Genomic DNA, 21,007 nt, shown 5'->3' on the forward strand with positions numbered 1-21,007 from the left:
TCTCCTATAAGACTAAAAGTTGTCTTTTATCTGTGGGCCTTGCAATATCAAAAAGCAAATCATTCGCTTTCAATAAGTAATGATATAAATATTCTGGTCCTAAAACAAGATCAGGGGACTTGTGGAAAGAGGACCATAACAAGACCAAAATCTGGTGGGAAAATAAACTTTGCAGTGTCAAAAGTCTTTGCAACCGTCTACTAGTTCTGTTGCCCATGGCACTTGTTACCTCTCTCTGGGAAAAGCTCCTTAGTACACATAACTTTCTTATTAGAGCATTCTTGGTTTTTTAGATAGTCATTTCAACTGATGCATCACCCTCACAGATTTGAGCACAGCCAACTCAGGACTTGTATGATAGGAATCCAACCATGCAGTATGGTCTCAACAACTTTCTGACACTTCGGTGCAAACCTTTATGAGTTTCCCACTTAGGCATTCTTCTTTCCTATGGACTGTCATAAAGTATAGGAAGCCAAGCTCTCCTGCTTATCTAAGCTTTCTTCTTTAAACTTCAGAGGCAATGCACTCTCACACAACACGTTTGGTTGAACTGAGAAACAAATCCTTAGGAAGCCCAGCCCCAGCATAGTGTCTTAAATCTTCTCTTTGTTCAGGTTTTTTGTTTTTAAATGAAATGTCTTAAAGTATCATTACAATGTAGAACTTAAATGAGAAGCATTTTGTCTCATGGTACCTGCATGGTTGTAATGCACCTGATCTTCTTCTTAAATGACAATTTAATTGATTAAACTCTAACAACAGTCACTTTGCTGTTTGATCCACTTTGTCCACACTTTGAAACTCCATCCAGTTTCCTTTCTCACTAAACTATACATTTTTCACATCTTACCTTCCCGTTTTGATTTGAATCAACTCTATAAACATCACTAAGCAGAACTAGATATAAGTATGTTGAAGTTTAGATGCTAAACTAACTTGAAATTTAGAAGACCTAGAAGAGAGGGAGGAATGTGAACTCTCTATCCACTTTCTTCTTCTTCTGTTATAACCAAGACCTCAGCTCATGGGATTTTAATATCCCAACTCAGGGTGGCCTCTGTTTTTTTTGTTTAATCATCACTGAAATTCTGTCCTGCAGGTATCCAGGTTTGCCTCAGCCTCCATAGTGATTCTAACTCCAATGCTAAATATTTCATTGTGAGGCTCAGATGTTGTGTCTTGATGGGGATTGTTTTGAAAGAAAAGACACAGCATAGGGATATGAATCCAGGGCTGGTTCATTCTGTAGCTTAACCTTCCTTGCCATGAAGTGTTTTTCCCTGTAGAAGATGCTTTGATAGAGCAAACTGACCTAGGTTCCATACACTATGCTATTTTCTAATTCTGTGAGGTAGTTTAAGTTTTTCCATCCTGGAAAGTCTCTAGAAATGCCCTCAACTTCACTAAACCTTGTTTGTCCCCAAGACCATAGGGAAGTTACTACAAGAAGACTTTTCTGACACACAGCTTCCAGGATTACAATCAAAGTGGGTTTTGAAGTATTCTTCATCATCATTTTCTTCACCTTTGCCGTGTGTGCGTGTGTGTGTGTGTGTGTGTGTGTGTGTGTGTGTGTTTAGAAAGCATTCTCTTCACCTTTGCTGTGTGTATGTTTGTTTGGAAAGCATTCTCTTCACCCTTGCTGTGTATGTGTGTGTGTGTGTGTGTGTGTGTGTGTGTGTGTCTGTGTCTGTGTTTGGAAAGCATTCTCTTCACCCTTGCTGTGTGTGTGTGTGTGCATTTGGAAAGCATTCTCTTCCCATTTGCCATGTGTGTAAGTGTTAGGGAAAGATTAGCGTATGTGGCCTTGTTGGAGGAGGTATGTCACAGGGAAAAGCTTTTGGTTTTCAAAGCATGTGCTATTCCTAATTAGCTCTCTTTGTCTCCTGGCTGTGTCTTTAGATGTCAACTCCTAGATACTCCTCCAGCATCATGCCTGCCTGCTGTCATGCTCCCAACAGGGGCTGTCATGTAGTACTCTTTCTCTGAAACTGTTGGCCACAAAACATCTTTTCTTTTGAAAACAGCCTTGGTCATGGCGACTTATGAGGACAATAGAAAAGTAACAGTCATTGTGTTTTATTTGTGATGTAGATGTGCACTATCAAGTCCATTCATCTTCAAATTTATGGTGCTTGGGGCTAGAGAGATTGCTCGATGGTTAGAAGTACTTACTGCTCTTAAAGAGTACCCCAGTTCAGTTCCTTTCAACCAAGTTGGATCTGTAAATTTCAGTTAGAAGAAATCAAACATCTTTTTTGGTCTCACTGGACACCAGAATTCACACAAATTACACACACACACACACACACACATACACACACACACACTCATGTTGAAATCGGAGTGGCGGCGGGGCTGTGTCCCCAGCACCCCAGCCACCTGCTAGCTTATGCCCGAAATAACAACACACAAACTGTATTCATTTAAAGACTGCTTGGCCCATTTCTATCTAGCCTCTTCTAGGCTAATTCTCACACCTGGATTAGCCCATTTCTAATAATGCATGTAAGCACCCCAAGGTGCGCTTACTGGGAAGATTCTAACCTATGTCCATCTTGGGTCGGAGCTTCATCGCGTGTGCCTCAGAGAGCAGAGCTATCGGGAGAGCAGAGCATGGCGTCTCTGCTCCAGAGCAGAGCTGTCAAGTCTGTCTGTCTGAGGAGTCTTACCTCACTACCTCTTCCTCCTGTTTACTCCTCCCACCTATGTTTTAACCTATCAGGGCAAGCAGTTTCTTTATTTAGTTAACCAATGACCTTCCTCCATCACACTCACACACACACACACAGAGCGTGAGAGAGAGGGAGACAGAGACAGAGAGACAGAGAGTTGTAATCCTCTTGTCCCATCCAGCATGAGTTATTGAGACTACAGATACGCATATTAATTTATGGGTGCAAGGCTTCTTTGATGCGGGAATGATTTCTTATTAATAAAGAAACTGCCTTGGCCCTCATAGGACAGAAAATTAGGTAGGTGGAGTAGACAGAAGAGAATGCTGGGAGAAAGAAGCTGAGTGAGGGAGTCACCATGATTCTCCTACTCCAGACAGACGCAGGTTAAGATCTTCTCTGGTAAGCCACCTCGTGGGCTACACAGAATATTAGAAATGGGTTAGATTAATATGTAAGAGCTAGCCAATAAGAGGCTACAGATAACGGGCCAGGCAGTGTTTAAAAGAATACAGTTTCCGTGTAATTATTTTGGGCATAAGCTAGTCATGTGGGCAGCCAGGTGCCGGGGACGCAGCCCCACCGCTCATATCACTACACTTCTTGTGCTTTCCAAATAATTATTATTAAAGGACAACTGTAATGACTTAATAGTGGAAGTTACCTCAGTGGACTTGAGACAAGTGGTGCCAGGAAGTCACATCATGTGACAGAGCTCACATAAGAGACTTATAGGGGAGAGAGAGGGCCTCATGGTTGAGCAAAAAGAGAGAAAGAGTGTGGAGAGAAAGCCCTTGCTTTTTGTAAGTGGCTATAGTACAGACATATGGGAGAGTGGGCATCTCTGTGTTGACAATAGCCACAGTGTTGCACTTGGCTGTTGCTGCTCACCTGTCCTGCTGTTGTCCCTTCCCCAAGGGCAGGCCAGTGTAAATGCTTCAATGCTGACAACTGCCACCATATTGTCTTTAATATTTCTTTCACAATAGAAAATGTTTCTCTAAAATATTGGATTTATTTCAAATATGGTAAGCCAAGAATTTGATTAATGTTCTCAAATATTGATATGATTGAAAATGGAGATTGTATTTTAGTTTCCCAGCTGCCCAGATCCAAATAATTACGTAGTAACTATATTAATTACAACACTGTTTGACCTATTTTCTTAAGCTTCTTATTAACTAACTTTTACATCTTAAACTACCCATGTCTATTAATCTGTGCATCACCTCAAGGCTGTGGCCTACCAGCAATATTCTGGCTTACCAGCAGCAATGGCAGCTACATGACATCGCTTTGACTCTGCCTACTCTCTCAATATATCTCTGTTTAAATTTCCTGCCTGGCTATATTCTGCCCTGCTATAGGCCAAAGCAGCTTATTTATTAACCAATGGCAATAAAACATATCCACAGCATACAGAGGGAAATTCCACATTATCCCCTATTTTCTGTCTAAATAAAAAAGAAGGGTTTTAACTTTAGCATCATGAAATTGCATATTACCAAGCAAGTATCAAGCAAAAATTAAGGTTACGGCATTTCTTTATGAGTCTAAAATTTTATATCTAATTTACCTTTTATCAAAGCTAAGGAAAACTATAGCTATTGGTCTTCAACTCCATTAAAGATCACAGAAAGATAAAATATTACCAAAGCAATCAGGAAGTTCATTGTAAGTAGCTTCCAAAACTCTAGAATTGGCAGAGACATTTCACTGCCTGGACAGTCACCCAAAGTGCATCCATTTTCAGCCTACAGGCCCATAGTACCTGTCAGACTTTTCCACAAAGCAGGAAATTTGAAAGACTATTTAGCTTATATCAGCAGTTTGTCAGTCTCTTTCTTCTGTGTCTGGTAGTTTCTTCTGTGAAGCAAGAACCCTGAAGAACTGTTTCACTTTCTTTAGGTAAGTTCAGCAGTCATTTTTCTGTTGGTCCTGCATGTCTAGTGTATACAGCACACCATCAAGCAGTCTAGTCAAGAGCATTTTCTTGCCCAAAGGGCTAGCCTTGTCACATTGAAGGCAAATTCCATAACGAGTTTCTTCAGTGCCTATCACCCTCTTAAAGTAATTGGTGCTACTAGAAGCAGACAAGTCCCACTGTTGAGAAAAGTCTAAGTTCTTAAAACATTTTAAATGCCACATAATCTGTAGGTCTTTGAAATGTTGAACATTATGTATCTAACTGAAACATATCTCTGTATATCTAGAAAACCTAACATAATTAAAAGTTTGATTATTATAGATGACTATCTATTAATCTTTATTTCTAAATTATGCATTATTTTTAATGATCTTCACAAACACAATACCTTAAACAAGAGCAGAAATACATACATACATACATACACACACACACATATATATATACATACATATATACAGTGTAACAAATCAACCTTAAATTGATATCAATAGACCAACATCCATACCAATGTAAAGATGTAAAGTATTTATTTCTATATCATATCCCCCCTTTAAATGAAAACAAACATTTATAAACAATCATTTTGGGAATTTGGGTGTTCTTTTCTCCAAACTGCTTCCTGCTCTTTGTAGGGTGAAGTATTTTTAGGATTTGCAGAGACCTTTCATAGAGTCTTATTCCATCAAACCACATTAGCCTGGCAGGAACACATAGGTTCCCATCCTCTGTGGAAACAAAATCAGAATCTCCTTTCCAAAGTAAACTATCTTTAGACTCAAATTTTGAAGTAAAGATACCTTTAAAATGCATGTTGGTTTAGCTTTGCAACCCACAGAATCAAATGTCTCTCTGCAGTCAAAAAATTATAAAGATACAATAATATCCATAGTCTAGACTCTCTGTATATATTCCATCTTTACATGGCTTATCTTTTACTGTATTACTTTTTAAATATTTACTTTATTATCTTTACTCCTTTAATCTATGATTGCCTTTACTCATGTCTAGACTATTTCCCTCTGTCTCCCAAGCCTACATACATTTTAAAACACATTGTGACTCATTCAAAGTTTTATTTTTGTCTGAATCTGTCTTTATTGCCTATCTGTAATTATTCTCTGACCATGAACTCCTTTTTTTAAAATAACTAAGCAGGTATGTCTAGGACCACCACTACAGCCCTGACTGTTGGCTCCACCCTGTCCAACATGGTGGAGGTATGTTCACTGTTAGCTCTGCAAGCTGTGCTCACCACTCCAGTGCCAGAGACGTAGCAGGTTTATGTTGCCATCAAGCTACCAGAACTACGCTGCTCACAATCTCCATCTAAGTGTAGGACCTCCCAAAAGAGCCAGAGTTCATGCTGCCAGCATGAACCAGAAAGCCCTCTCTCAAAGAAGCCATGCAGTTTTTGCTGGCAATGCTGACTCAAGACTTATCACCAGCAAACAGAACTTGTCTGAAAATGTGCAACTAACAAGAAGCTCTATTTTTGTGGGTGTACAAGTGCTTTTTAAAAAAACATTTCTTAGGACGGCAAGCAGCAAGGAGTTCCGGTCCAGGCACCAGGAGAGACATCACTGGGGTGAGTGAGTTTCTGACCGTGGCAGCAGCCCGGAACAGGGAGCTCAGACACTCCTCCTACACTTCCTGGTCAACCTCAGGGGCTACTCTGCCCAATACTTCCTCTCTCTTTCTATCCCACCCAGCTTGCATCCACAACCCTCCCCCCCCTCCGTCTGACTCCCTTCCCTCTCTGACCACATAACGTCTCCCAGCCCAGCCTATTCGGGCTCTAGGAGCAAATCCGAATCGGCAGGGCAAACGGGAGGGTGCTAGCTCCTTTGTCCCCGGTAGCCTGCCTGCAGCGAGCTAGGTAGGTCCTTTGATTACAAGTCACCCAAGCAGCAAGGAGATCCGAACCCCGCACCAGGAGAGACATCAGGCTTGCATCCACAACCAACCCAGAGCGGTCCTGAGGAGTTCCATCTGGACGGTAGTCCATGTTTGGGTGCTGGGGAGTTCCAGCTCAACGGGACGGTCCCTGCTTCTACACTGAAAAGATACACCCAGAGACTCATTCACAGCAAAGTCTGGACCAAGACACCAGGCCTCTCCTGGCTCCATTTGAAGGAGGAGATGGGAAGGCGCCAATGCAAGACTTCCTCCAACAACCTGAAAGGCAACATGACTTCACCAGAATCAAGGGATCCCGAAATAAGAAGAATTGTACACCCTACTCCAGAAGAATTAGAAGAAATCGACTCAAAAGTGAATTATATGAAAATAATAGAAGACCTTAAGCAGGAGGTGAAAAACTGCCATAAACAATTAGAGATTACAAACAAAAAGGTAGAGGAAATGAATAAATCGCTTAAAGATACCCAAGAAAATCAAGAGAAACATGAAAAAGCAATCAGACAGGTACGGGAAGCAGTTCAAGACTTGAAGAATGAAATGGAAGTAATGAAGAAAACACAAACCGAGGGAAGATTGGAGATGGAAAATCTGGGTAAACGAACAGGAACTACAGAGACAAGTACTACCAACAGAATACAAGAGATAGAAGAAAGAATATCAGATACTGAAGATACCATAGAGAAAATAAACACACTGATCAAAGAAAACAGCAAAACCAACAAATTCTCATCACAAAACATTCAGGAAATATGGGACACAATAAAAAGACCAAACCTAAGAATAATTGGAGTAGAAGAAGGAGAAGAGGTGCAACTCAACGGCCCAGAAAATATATTTAATAAAATTATAGAAGAAAACTTTCCCAACCTAAAGAAAGATGTACCTATGAAGGTTCAAGAAGCATACAGAACACCGAATAGGCTGGAAAAAAAAAAAAAAAAAAAACATCCCCTCGCCATATAATAATCAAAACACAAAACATACAGAATAAAGAAAGAATATTAAGAGCCGCAAAGGAAAAAGGCCAAGTTACTTACAAAGGTAAACCTATCAGACTTACACCTGACTTCTCTATGGAAACCATGAAAGCCAGAAGGTCCTGGATAGATGTACTGCAAAAACTAAGAGACCATGGATGCAAGCCCAGACTACTATACCCAGCCAAGCTTTCATTCACCATAAATGGAGAAAACAAAATTTTCCAGGATAAAAACAAATTTAAACAATACGTAGCCACAAACCCAGCCTTACAGAAAGTAATAGAAGGAAAATCTCTAACCAAGGAGTCCAACAATGACCACAATAACTCAGACATCTAGAGACCCGTCACCAGCGCAACTCAAAGAAGGGACGCACACGAACTCTACTACTAAAGAAGTGACCGGAGTTAACATCCCCTGGTCATTAATATCACTTAATGTCAATGGGCTCAACTCACCTATAAAAAGGCACAGGCTAAGAGATTGGATACGAAATCAGGATCCAACATTCTGCTGTTTACAAGAAACACACCTCAAACACAGAGACAGGCACCTACTCAGAGTAAAGGGCTGGGAAAAGGCTTATCAAGCAAATGGACCTAAGAAACAAGCAGGTGTGGCCATACTAATTTCTAACAAACTTGACTTCAAACTTAAATCAATCAGAAGAGATGGAGAGGGACATTTTATACTCATAACAGGATCAATTCATCAAGAGGAAGTCTCAATCCTGAATATCTACGCCCCTAATATAAAAGCACCCACATACGTAAAAGAAACATTACTAAAACTCAAGGCAGCCATCAAACCGCACACACTAATAGTGGGAGACTTCAACACTCCTCTCTCACCAATGGACAGGTCAATCAGACAGAAACCTAACAGAGAACTAAGAGAATTAATGGAGGTAATGAATCAATTGGACTTGACAGACATCTATAGAATATTCCACCCAAATCGGAAAGAATATACCTTCTTCTCTGCAGCTCATGGAACCTTCTCGAAAATTGACCACATACTCGGTAACAAAGCAAACTTCCACAGGTACAAAAACATATTAGTAACCACCTGTATCTTATCAGATCACCATGGATTAAAGTTAGAATTCAACAACAACCCTACCCCCAGAAAGCCTACAAACTCATGGAAACTGAACAGTCAACTACTGAACCACACCTGGATCAAGGAAGAAATAAAGAAAGAAATTAAAGTCTTCCTTGAATTCAATGAAAATAAAGAAACAACCTACTCAAACTTATGGGACACTATGAAAGCAGTCCTGAGAGGAAAGTTCATAGCACTAAGTGCCCACTTAAAGAAAACAGAGAAGGCACACATTGGAGACTTAACAGCCCACCTGAAAGCTCTAGAAAAAAAAGAAGCAGACTCACCTAGGAGGAGTAGAAGACTGGAAATAATCAAACTGAGGGCTGAAATCAACAAAATAGAAACACAGAAAACAATCCAAAGAATCAATGAAACAAAAAGCTGGTTCCTGGAGAAAATCAACAAGATTGATAAACCTCTATCCAAACTAATAAAACGCCAGAGAGTGAATATGCAAATTAATAAGATCAGAAATGAAAAGGGGGACATAACCACAGACACAGAGGAAATTCAAAGAATCATTAGATCTTACTACAAAGGCCTGTATGGCACAAAACTGGAAAATGTAAAAGAAATGGACACGTTTTTAGATAAATACCATATACCAAAGTTAAACCAGGACCAGGTGAACAACCTAAATAGACCTGTTAGTCACGAAGAACTAGAAGCTGTTATCAAAAACCTCCCTACCAAAAAAAGCCCAGGACCTGATGGTTTCAATGCGAAATTCTACCAGAACTTCCAAGAAGACCTAATACCTATACTCCTTAATGTATTTCACAATATAGAAGCAGAAGAGTCATTGCCAAATTCCTTTTATGAAGCTACAGTCACTCTGATACCAAAACCACACAAAGACTCAACCAAGAAAGAGAATTACAGGCCAATCTCACTCATGAACATCGACGCAAAAATCCTCAACAAAATACTGGCAAACCGAATCCAAGAACACATTAGAAAAATTATCCATTATGATCAAGTAGGCTTCATCCCAGAGATGCAGGGCTGGTTCAACATACGAAAATCTATCAATGTAATCCATCATATAAATAAGCTGAAAGAAAAAAACCATATGATCATTTCATTAGATGCTGAAAAAGTATTTGACAAAATTCAACATCCCTTTATGATAAAAGTCTTGGAGAGACTAGGGATACAAGGGTCATACCTAAATATAATAAAAGCTATATACAGCAAGCCGACAGCTAACATCAAATTAAACGGAGAGAAACTCAAAGCCATCCCACTAAACTCAGGAACACTAAACTCAGAAACCCACTCTCGCCATACCTCTTCAACATAGTGCTTGAAGTTCTAGCAATAGCAATAAGACAACATAAGGGGATCAAGGGGATTTGACTTGGAAAGGAAGAAGTTAAACTTTCGTTATTTGCAGATGATATGATAGTGTACATAAGTGACCCTCAAAACTCCACCAAGAAACTTTTACAGCTGATAAATACCTTTAGTAATGTGGCAGGATACAAGATCAACTCCAAAAAATCAGTCGCCCTCTTATACACAAAGGATATGGAAGCAGAGAGGGAAATCAGAGAAGCTTCACCTTTCACAATAGCCACAAACAGCATAAAATATCTCGGGGTAACTCTAACCAAGGAAGTGAAAGATCTATTTGACAAGAACTTTAAAGCATTGAAGAAAGAAATTGATGAGGATACCAGAAAATGGAAGGACCTCCCTTGCTCTTGGATTGGGAGGATCAACATAGTAAAAATGGCAATTCTACCAAAGGCAATTTATAGATTCAATGCAATTCCCATCAAGGTCCCATCAAAATTCTTCACGGATCTTGAGAGGACAATAATCAATTTTATATGGAAAAATAAAAAACCCAGGATAGCCAAAACAATCCTATACAATAAAGGATCTTCTGGAGGCATTACCATCCCTGACTTCAAACTCTATCACAGAGCTACAGTAATGAAAACAGTGTGGTATTGGCATAAAAACAGAGAAGTCGACCAATGGAATCGCATAGAAGACCCGGAATTTAATCCCCAAACCTATGAACACCTCATTTTCGACAAAGGAGCTAAAAGTATACAATGGAAGAAAGAAAGCATCTTCAACAAATGGTGCTGGCACAACTGGATGTCAACCTGTAGAAGATTGAAATTAGACCCATATCTATCACCTTGCACAAAACTCAAGTCCAAATGGATCAAAGACCTCAATATCAGTCCGAACACACTGAACCTGATAGAAGAGAAAGTGGGAAGTACCCTACAACAGATGGGCACAGGAGATCGCTTCTTAAGTATAACCCCAGCAGCACAGACACTAAGGACAACATTGAATAAATGGGACCTACTAAAGCTGAGAAGCTTCTGTAAAGCAAAGGACACTGTCACTAAGACAAAAAGGCAACCTACTGACTGGGAGAAGATCTTCACCAACCCCGCAACAGACAAAGGTCTGATCTCCAAAATATATAGAGAACTCAAGAAACTAGACTCTAAAATGCTAATTAACCCAATTAAAAAATGGGGCACTGAACTGAACAGAGAATTCTCAAAAGAAGAAGTTCAAATGGCCAAAAGACACCTAAGGTCATGCTCAACCTCATTAGCAATCAGGGAAATGCAAATCAAAACAACTTTGAGATATCATCTCACACCTGTCAGAATGGCTAAAATCAAAAGCACCGATGATAGCCTTTGCTGGAGAGGCTGTGGAGGAAGGGGTACCCTCATCCATTGCTGGTGGGAATGCAATCTTGTGCAACCACTTTGGAAATCAGTGTTTCGGTTTCTCAGGAAATTCGGGATCAACCTACCCCTGGACCCAGCAATACCACTCTTGGGAATATACCCAAGAGATGCCCTATCATATGACAAAAGCATTTGTTCAACTATGTTCATAGCAGCATTATTTGTAATAGCCAGAACCTGGAAACAACCTAGATGCCCTTCAATGGAAGAATGGATGAAGAAAGTGTGGAATATATACACATTAGAGTATTATGCTGCGGTAAAAAACAATGACTTCTCGAATTTTGCATGCAAATGGATGGAAATAGAAAACACTATCCTGAGCGAGGTAACCCAGACCCAAAAAGATGAACATGGGATGTATTCACTCATAATTGGTTTCTAGCCATAAATAAAGGTCACGGAGTGTATACCTGGTGAACCTAAAGAAGCTAAAGAAGAAGGTGAACCCAAGAAAAAACATATAGTTATCCTCTTGGCTAAGGGAAGTAGATAAAATTGCCGGGGACAAAATTGGGATCTTGGGGGTGGGGTGGGTTGGGGATAAGGGGGGACAGGGAGAGAAAAGTAAGAAGGGGAGGATTGGGGGAACTTGGGGAAACAGGAAGATTGGGATAAAGGAAGGTTGGATAGGGGAGCAGGGAAGCACATATCTTAGTTAAAAGAGCCACCTTAGTGTTGGCAAGAGACTTGAACCTAGAGTGGCTCCCAGGAGCCCAAGGCGATGTCCCCAGTTAGTCCCTTGGGAAGCTGAGGATAGGGAACCTGAACTGACCCTATCCTATAGCAATACTGACGAATATCTTTCATATCACCATAGAACCTTCATCTGGTGATGGATGGAGATAGAGACAGAGACCCACACTGGAGCACTGGACTGAGCTCCCAAGGTCCCAATGAGAAGCAGATGGAGGGAGAACATGAGCAAGGATGTCAGGACCACGGGGGGTGCACCCACCCACTGAGACAGTGGGGCTGATCTATTGGGAGCTCACCAAAGCCAGCTGGACTGTGACTGAAACAGCATGGGATAAAACCGGACTCTCTGATCATGGCGAACAATGAGGACTGATGAGAAGCCAAGGTCAATGGCAAGGGGTTTTGATCCTACTTCATGTTCTGGCTTGATGGGAGCCTAGCCAGTTTGGATGTTCACCTTCCTAGACATGGACGGAGGGGGGAGGACCTTGGACTTTCCACAGGGCAGGGAACCATGACTGCTCTTTGGATAGGAGAGGGAGGGTGAGAGGAGTGGGGGGAGGGGGAGAAGAGAGGGGGGAGGGGGAGAAGAGTGGGGGGAGGGGGAGAAGAGTGGGGGGAGGGGGAGGGAAATGGGAGGCTGGGAGGAGGCGGATACTTTTTTTTTTCTTATTCTCAATAAAATAAAAAAAAGGATATAAAAAAAAACACATTTCTTAGGCTTTATGTGAATGTAAGTAGCTGAACACTGGACACCATTATGTAAATGTAGACTGCTCGTTCATTTCCCAAGTGCCCAGACTCGAGTTATCACACAGAAACTATATTAATTACAACACTATTTGGACTATTTGCTCAGGTTTCTTATTAACTAAGTCTTTCATCTTTAATTACCCCATTTCTATCAATCTGTGTATCACCACAAGGTTTTGGCCCACTGGTAAGGTTATGGCATTCTGGCATCTTTGGCAGCTATGTGGCATTTCTTTGATTTCGCCTACTCTCTCTATACATATCTGTCTAAATTTCTTGCCTGGCTGTATTCTGCCCTTACATAGGCCAAAGCAGGTTCTTTATTAACCAGTGATAATAAAACATATTCACAGTATACAGAGAGAAATTCCACATCAGATGATTAATGATCGCAAAATATTAAATGGAAAATTTACAATATATATAAGAACTGATGCTTCCAACTGAGCTCCCCTCCATCTCCTGACTAAATTTCTGTAGCTGGGCTTAAAGTCTCTCTGACAAGCATCAAGTTGGTTCATTTGTACATCTTTTAAATCCCTGTGGTTTATATGTTAACCCCATTTTATCCCAGGAATGATTTTCTTTGTCTCTGCCTTTCATCTTGTTCTTATGTTTAGTGGAACATCCAAGAATAATCTCTGCAATTTAAAGTTCTTTCTGATCTTCAAGACCAAGACCATTTTCTTCCTATAAGCTACTTTCAGCACCTATATCACATGTGAATTTTTCAAGCTATCACTACCACAGGGTCTGGCTTTCATGACCACTATTTTGCTCTGCATTATTCGCAGGTGGCCCATCTTTCCATGAAATACAGTACATATCTCCTTCATGCTTCTTATTTGCACTGTAAGTCTAATTATAAAGATTGATAAGAGAAAAAAGGCACTATTTTAATTTACCTAAGGCCAGATTTATTAGTTGAAGATTTAAGAAAATAGTTATGTTTAATTATTTATAAGTATTATTATTTAAAAATAAAATTAAGAGTAAAAAACAAATTATACTAGGTTGAGATAGGATTACAGAGTTTATGACAGTATCACTATGGTTTAGAAAAAAGTACCTACTCTGGATTTGCTGTGGAGAGAATGTTTTTGTAAATTCACTGTTCCATTGTCTAATTTCTTGGCAACAACAAACTTCATTATTGCTTGGAGATCTTCCTGCGATGTGGCATCCAGAGGGAAAGCCTCAGTATGACCACCTGACCTTCTGAGCTAGGCTCCCTTACAGAAAGTCCCCTGGGCCCTCTTGTTCTGTTTAAGAGTTGTTACTATGGTTCCTACATCTGCCTCAGATCCCATTGCTTTGAGATTATTTAATTGTTCAACATGCTGGGAGTGTTTATTTATTCCCCCATCACTGAACCTCTTTGAAGCTGTCCTTTTTATTCTGTTACAAATAGAGAAAAGGGATATCACAGTAAGGTTGAAACACAAATCTGTCCATTGAAAATGTTTAGCTATCTCAGTAGAAAACACATTGCTTTAATTTCACAGTCCACTGCAAACATTAGCTCATTAACAAACTAATTAAGACATAGGAAATCAGGATGATCTGGGATAGTGAACAGTGTTTACTCTGTCAGCAGGCAGAAGCCATCCATGGAGCTTGAACTACTGATGTCTCAGTTCTGCCTTACCTCCACCCAAGTCTGTGCTTCCTCCTTTCTTCATGACAAGGAATATAAACCAGTATCCCTAATTACAGGTGATGGAGTGATTTTATATTTCAGGATAGTTTTGCATGTGGAAAAAGAAGAGAATTTACAAAAAAAAATATTCATGCTCTAACTTTTGTTCTAAATCCTTACACATTTCTTTGAGTTTCTCTGTGGGTTCTTGGCAAGGGTGAGACGTGACCTCTGTGCAAGTTTTCATTTTGTAGACACATTTTTAAAGAAATAATTTAGTTTGTCATTGCAAAGGCAAAGTCATGCACAATGCAAGGAATGAGGAAATGGAAGGTGCTTTGGAAAGGTGCCCCATTAAAAAGGAATATTGAGGTTAGATTTTTAACTATATTTTTAATACATAGCTCCTCAGTTTTATACATTCTCTTGTCAGCCATTGTAACGCAGTAAGGAGGCAGAAGAAATAATCCAGGGGAAGAAACAAAGCTGCTTCACTCCTGTTTTAACCACACCTCTAATTTGCTCCTCACGTAAAATGACATTTATTTTTTTACAACTCTGCAAGGAAAATGCAGTTTCTATGAGAATAATTTCTAAAACATAGTTGAAAAATAAATCAAAGAATCAGAATTTTATTTCAGGCAATCTGATTCTCACACATCTAATTTAATCTCTGCTAAGGGAAATTAAAACGGCCTTTTCAGAAAGAAAGGGAGAAATTGGGGGATGTATTCAGGGTCCACTGGGATATCATCACAGTAATTTGAATAATAAGACTTTAATGTGATTTTCAGTTTGAAATTTATTTAGAACAAACATCAGACTGTTGTGGGATATCTGATCACCCTGAGTGAAGCTGTGTCTCTGTCCTTTGCCTGACTAAGACAACTTCTGATTGATTTAATAACGAGCTGAACAACCAATAGCCATGCAGGAGAGAATATGCAGGTCTTCTGGGCAGAGACAGGAACTCTGGGAAAGAATCCAGCATGGGAGACACACCAGCCACATGCAAAGGAACTAAGAGAGGTAAAGAGCCATGTGGCAGAGCTTTTATGTTTAATAATGTCTCAGTGTCATGATCCAGGAACCGGCAGTCCAAACAAAGTACAGTTAACATTTCAGCATCCAATGTGGAGACCCATATTTCCAGCCACAGGGCTTGAGAAACCAAAGAAAAGTTCTAGAGGAGGAGCTGGACATGAATTTCTAGCAATTGCAGTCTCTCAGGCAATCCCAGTATTCATGGTTTACAGAGTACAGCTCCTCCTGTGCAGCTGAGCACTTGAATAGGCCTGCTAATAACTGACTCGTTTCACGTGTGAGATCTGGAAGGCTGCAGGTGCACAGAAATCCATATCTATAACAATACAGCCTCTGAACAGGTACAGTACTCTTAAAATTGTGATTAGGTGCTAAAGAAAAGAAAATAGGTATGAACAGTCATAAAAATAAGTAGTTTAAAAATAATAAAGTCTTTAAAGAGAGAGTAAAATTAATATAAAAACAACAAGCCATGGGAAGAGGAATATTTCAACATTGGACATTCGGTCCCTATAGTGTTTTATTAATTTTAGTTTTTTAATGCTAATGAGCAAAATATGGAAGGTTCTAAGTGACATTGGATTGCAGAAAAAAAACAGCCAAATTAAACTATCCTATATATTTTAAGGATGTCTTAACTTTCAAATGGAAGTCAAAAAATGTGTTTTTGGGGGGAGATGCTATGCTTTTTTTTTTCTTTTCTTGAGGAGCAAAATGGTTTGGATTTCTTCAAAATTGATAAAAATCAGATTTGAGTGGGGGAGATCTCCTGAAAAATCATGGCTATGTACTTGAAGAAAAAAATAATAAAATTACAAGATAAATGAAATATATGCTGATCTTCCCACCTGGGAACAGTTCTGAGAATGCATGAGGCATGATAAATTTTATTGACTGTAGAGTCCTCATGACTTATTATTAAATGACTCCCTTTCATATAGCATGGATGGAGATTATATTACAATTTGGTTATATAGTTCAAATATATTTATAAAGTTGACAGATGCCTTCTACCTGTTCAAACATAAGCAGAACATCTTTAGCCCATTTGTGCACACTGCACATTCCATTCTTGTATTAACACAGATATGTATAATACCTTTAAAGTTAACATGTTTTCAGAAAAAGGACCAAACACCAATGAAGACAAGTCACTAGGTGATCCAGCCTCTCTGAATGCCTCTGTTGCAGTTTCTTTAAAAATCTGTATCCAGAAGAGCTTCAATGTGGCTGGATAAGCTGGTCCACCCTCACATACTACTCCAGCCAGGACTTCAGTTAAGCCCTACACTTTCCCATCACATAGAGAAAGGACAAATGATACAGGATTCGACCATTATCTGATTTTTTTTCAGGGTCTCCTAAATATGCTGCCACCCCCCAGATAACAAGAAGCAGTCTAGAGAACATGACATACACATTTCCAATAGGTGGGATGGGTGTTTTTAGCTGCCCAGTCTGGATGTTTGGATGGCATTATGGATATTATAGATGTTTCTCATTGTTTAGGGAAGTTAGCTCCAAGTTATTATTTGTCATTGTCAGGGAGGAAGGTAAACAAAGGTTACATTAAGGGATTTCTTTCTTCTTTTCCTTTCCTCCTCTATCCTTTCTCTTCTGTCTGGTATGTAAAAAGTATGAAGATGGTGAATGAGAAGAAACAAAAGGGGAATATAGGATGGTAGAATAAAAGGATAGGTTATTGTGTCTACTAAAAAGTAACTACTAGTCTCAATTATTTGACATTGGTATGGATTTCTATATAGTGATATGAATTTAAGGTTATTTTTATTATAGCATACTGTATATATGTTTCTACCCCTGTTTAAGGTGTTGTATTGATGCGGTATATTTAAAAATGCAATGTAACATCCTTGTCTTCAAAAACTTTTATTTGAAACTGCTTAGAATAATTAAGAAATGCAGGTTAGTAGTTAATCATCTATAATAATCAAACTTATAGGCATGTTAGGTGTGTTTAAAAGACTAAAAAGATATAATTTAGATAGATAGTTATTCCTCAGACACTTCAGAGAACAGAATATGACATTTAAAATGCTTTAATAGTAAAAGGTGTTCATGAAAGTGAGATGCATCTGTTTCTGACAGAATCAATCGACTTCAGGGGAGGTAATGGTCATTGAAGAATCTTCATATGGAGTTTGCTTTAAATGTGGCAAACTAACCACCGGACAAGAAACGTCTTTTGACTTGAATGCTGACAATATACTTTCCAAATTAGACAACCAGTACAAAAAAGCCAACTGCCAAGCCAAGCTAGGTCAGTCCTTTCAAAACTTTGGCTTCACAGAAAATTCCCACAGCTATTCTAGGCCTGTACACCAAAGATAGATATCCCAGTGTTGCAGAGGATACTTGGGTGACTGACTAGGCAGCCAACTGTTTCTGTCTTTTTTTATAGTTTTGGAAAGTGCTTGTTCTGCCATTTCTATTCACTCAGGTAGCATTTTATCCTTCTCAAGTCTCTGAAGGGTTTGAATAATAGAGTTTTACAGTTTTCCTTGATATCAAATTTAGAAAAGAAACTTACAAAAGATATATAAAGTTTATAAGGTTGAGAAACATAAAAACTTAAGTTGTTTTTCTAAGAAAATGTTTTAAGATCTAAAAGATATTTTTAGATTGGCAATACATGTTATGATAGAAAGTGATTCAGTTATAAAACTTTGGACTCACCAAGATGAGATAAATAATCGAGTATTTTCTTCTAAGTTAGCAAATATAAATGGACTGTACTTTATAATGTAATTCTTACTTGATAATTATTATTACTGCATATAGTTTTACTGTGTCAGAATTAGAACATTTCCTTTTTATTTAGACAAAAGGGGAAATGTTCCAGGACATTTCAGGGTGTGGAATATAGTCAATGAATGTAATTCTCATAAAATATCTCCATCCATACCTTTAAAATTGATACCTGGATATGGCTCAAGGTTAAGACCTTTTCCTCTTTTTGCAGAGGAAGCAGGTTTGATTCCCAACACCTGTGTCTGACTGAACACAGTAGCCTATAACCCCACTTCTATTATATTCTGGCTTCAACGGGTGTGTTCTTAAAAGCACACACCCACACACAAACATAGCTGTAACAGATGCTCTCTGTGGTCTTCAGATTGGAAAAGGCTTTCTGTTTCATTTTGTTTTTGTTTAAATGATGTTTAGATTGTGTTCCATCCTGTCTTGCTTTCTAAAGGTTTAGAAATGGAATCAAATAACTGAAACATTTTTCTGAATAATTACATGACCCTCTTTTACTTTTGTAAGAATTTGGACCTTTGCTGTAATTTTTTCTGGCCACTGAAGTCAATCCAGACAGGTAACAAAGGTTATTTTTAATAAGTATAATATGCTTTCTTATAGTTTTCTAAAACTTTCCTTGGTTTCCCAATAATAACCATGAAACTGCACTTTAGAGAAGATAATTAAAAAAAAAAAAAAAACAACATGAGAGATGGTGGGTTTCTACCATATAACAAATGCCTTAGTCTTCAATAGGATGAGATGGTCTTTAAGATGACAAAATCCTTTCAGGGTATATCTCATTCTGGAAGATATTACTGATTATTTCTGTATTTGGAAAACAGCCCTATAGCATCCATGCCAGTGTGTCTGAGAATGAGAGACAAACATGTTTACACCATCTTCATCTGTATGTATGAAAGGAATCAAAGAGTAAGGATGGGTTGTTTGTCTAGAAGGATCCACTCACATGAGTCCATCACTTTCTAGAGAGATATTTACATTTTAGAAACAAAGTTGATTTCTGTGGCTCATTTCTCTTTTCCTAGCACACATTCAATGACTCTGATATTGAGTGAAAGGGTATTAATTTTTTCAAATAAACTAACAATGTAAAGCATCCACTATAGAACAAGTCTTAGACCCTGGAAAGTCATATTTATAAAACCCATTTCACTATGTGTGTGGTAACATACAATGAAATCCATAAAGTAGCACAAAAATTTTGAAGTAAAAATTTAAAAAAACATGTTTTTGTTTCAATTTTTTTTAAGATCAGAACTTGACGTTCAGTATTGTCTTTAATAGATGAAAATCTGTTCTCAGTAATGATACCCATCCTTTAAAAAGTCATGTTGGCCAGTGTCCAGGGAAAAAGCGAGTGGTAATATCATTCAAAAATAAAGGATAAATTTCCTGCTTGTTCAAATGGCAAAGGGCAGTTGTCAAAATCAGATACATTCCTACAAAACTCATCATACTTTTCTTTTACATCTTACTGAGATCTGAAAACTTGACCTTGCACAATACTGTCAAGTGTTCTATCTTTGATTTACAGCCCTACCCTTCAGATCACAGGCATTTCCACCATAGTATGATGACTTTTTAAAGCCTGTAACATTTTTAATAAACTTAATTATTAATCTTTTTAAGGCAAAGGAAAATAAATAGTCTCAAAATTAACTTACTCAACATCATATAAAAATATTTGTTAACACATTTAAGAATTGCAGGCTCATATTGTATTAGCATTATAATATCTTACAGAATTCAAATAATTATTATTGAAGAGAAAGAAGCCTTCTTATCAACAGACATACTAGAAAAAAAAGCTCTGTGTAAGAAACTTCATCTTTATTCTCTATCATTCCTCATATATTTTAAAACTGAGAAATTTATTTTTCAATAAAAATGATATTCTTGATAATCAATGATTTATAATTCCAATCAGCTCTATTACTTTTACTTAAATAATTATTTTACATCATAAAATATTTCTTTGTTTGATGGTTAAGCATATCTGATTAAAAAATCAAACAAGGACTTGTATTATATAAAAATAACCTGTTTATTTCAGAATATTATCTTTTCAAAATAATCATGTATTTTATGACTTAGAATTTCTCTTCAAATTCATGCCATGTCAATATGGAAATAATTTCTGTGTTTGGAAATCTTAGTTTTAGAGAATGGTAAGGAATATCAGTGAGGAGCTTTTAACTTGATTTTTTTTAATTAAGGCATGACAGCAACTTGGTTCTCACTATTAAATTCATGCTCTGCAGACCTGATGAAACAGCAGCTGTTGTAATTGAACTTGTAAAGCTTTCCTGAAAGAGATCCAATGTAAATAACTGTTTGAAGAAACTGAGTGCTTCAAACATGACATGGGTATTGATTGCAGTCTATTCTTACCAAGTCAAAAAGTGTATGATGACAGGACAATTTATTTTAGATTATGAGAGACACTGTAGAATTATACTCTCTTAGCAAGAGTTCTCACACCATGCAACACAAAACAAATGGTATTTTCAAATAAAAGTCAATAGTCTTACATGGAGCCTTTTCCTTGGCTTGAATTTGGTGCATATAAAGAGGATTCGCTTTTTTTTCTTTATGTTCTCAATTTGCTTCTAGTTCATCACAGTTCAATAACAATTGTTTCTTACAAAAGTCTTAAAATATTACTTATTTTCTAGCTGAGCCATTCACCATCTACAGGTGCTTTGTGGGTAGGCCACTGTGAACACAGAAATCTAAAA

The sequence above is a fragment of the Alexandromys fortis genome, unplaced genomic scaffold, assembly GCF_014885135.2.
Source record: "Alexandromys fortis isolate MF-2015 unplaced genomic scaffold, M_Fortis_MF-2015_v1.1 scaffold_270, whole genome shotgun sequence".
Taxonomy (NCBI): domain Eukaryota; kingdom Metazoa; phylum Chordata; class Mammalia; order Rodentia; family Cricetidae; genus Alexandromys; species Alexandromys fortis.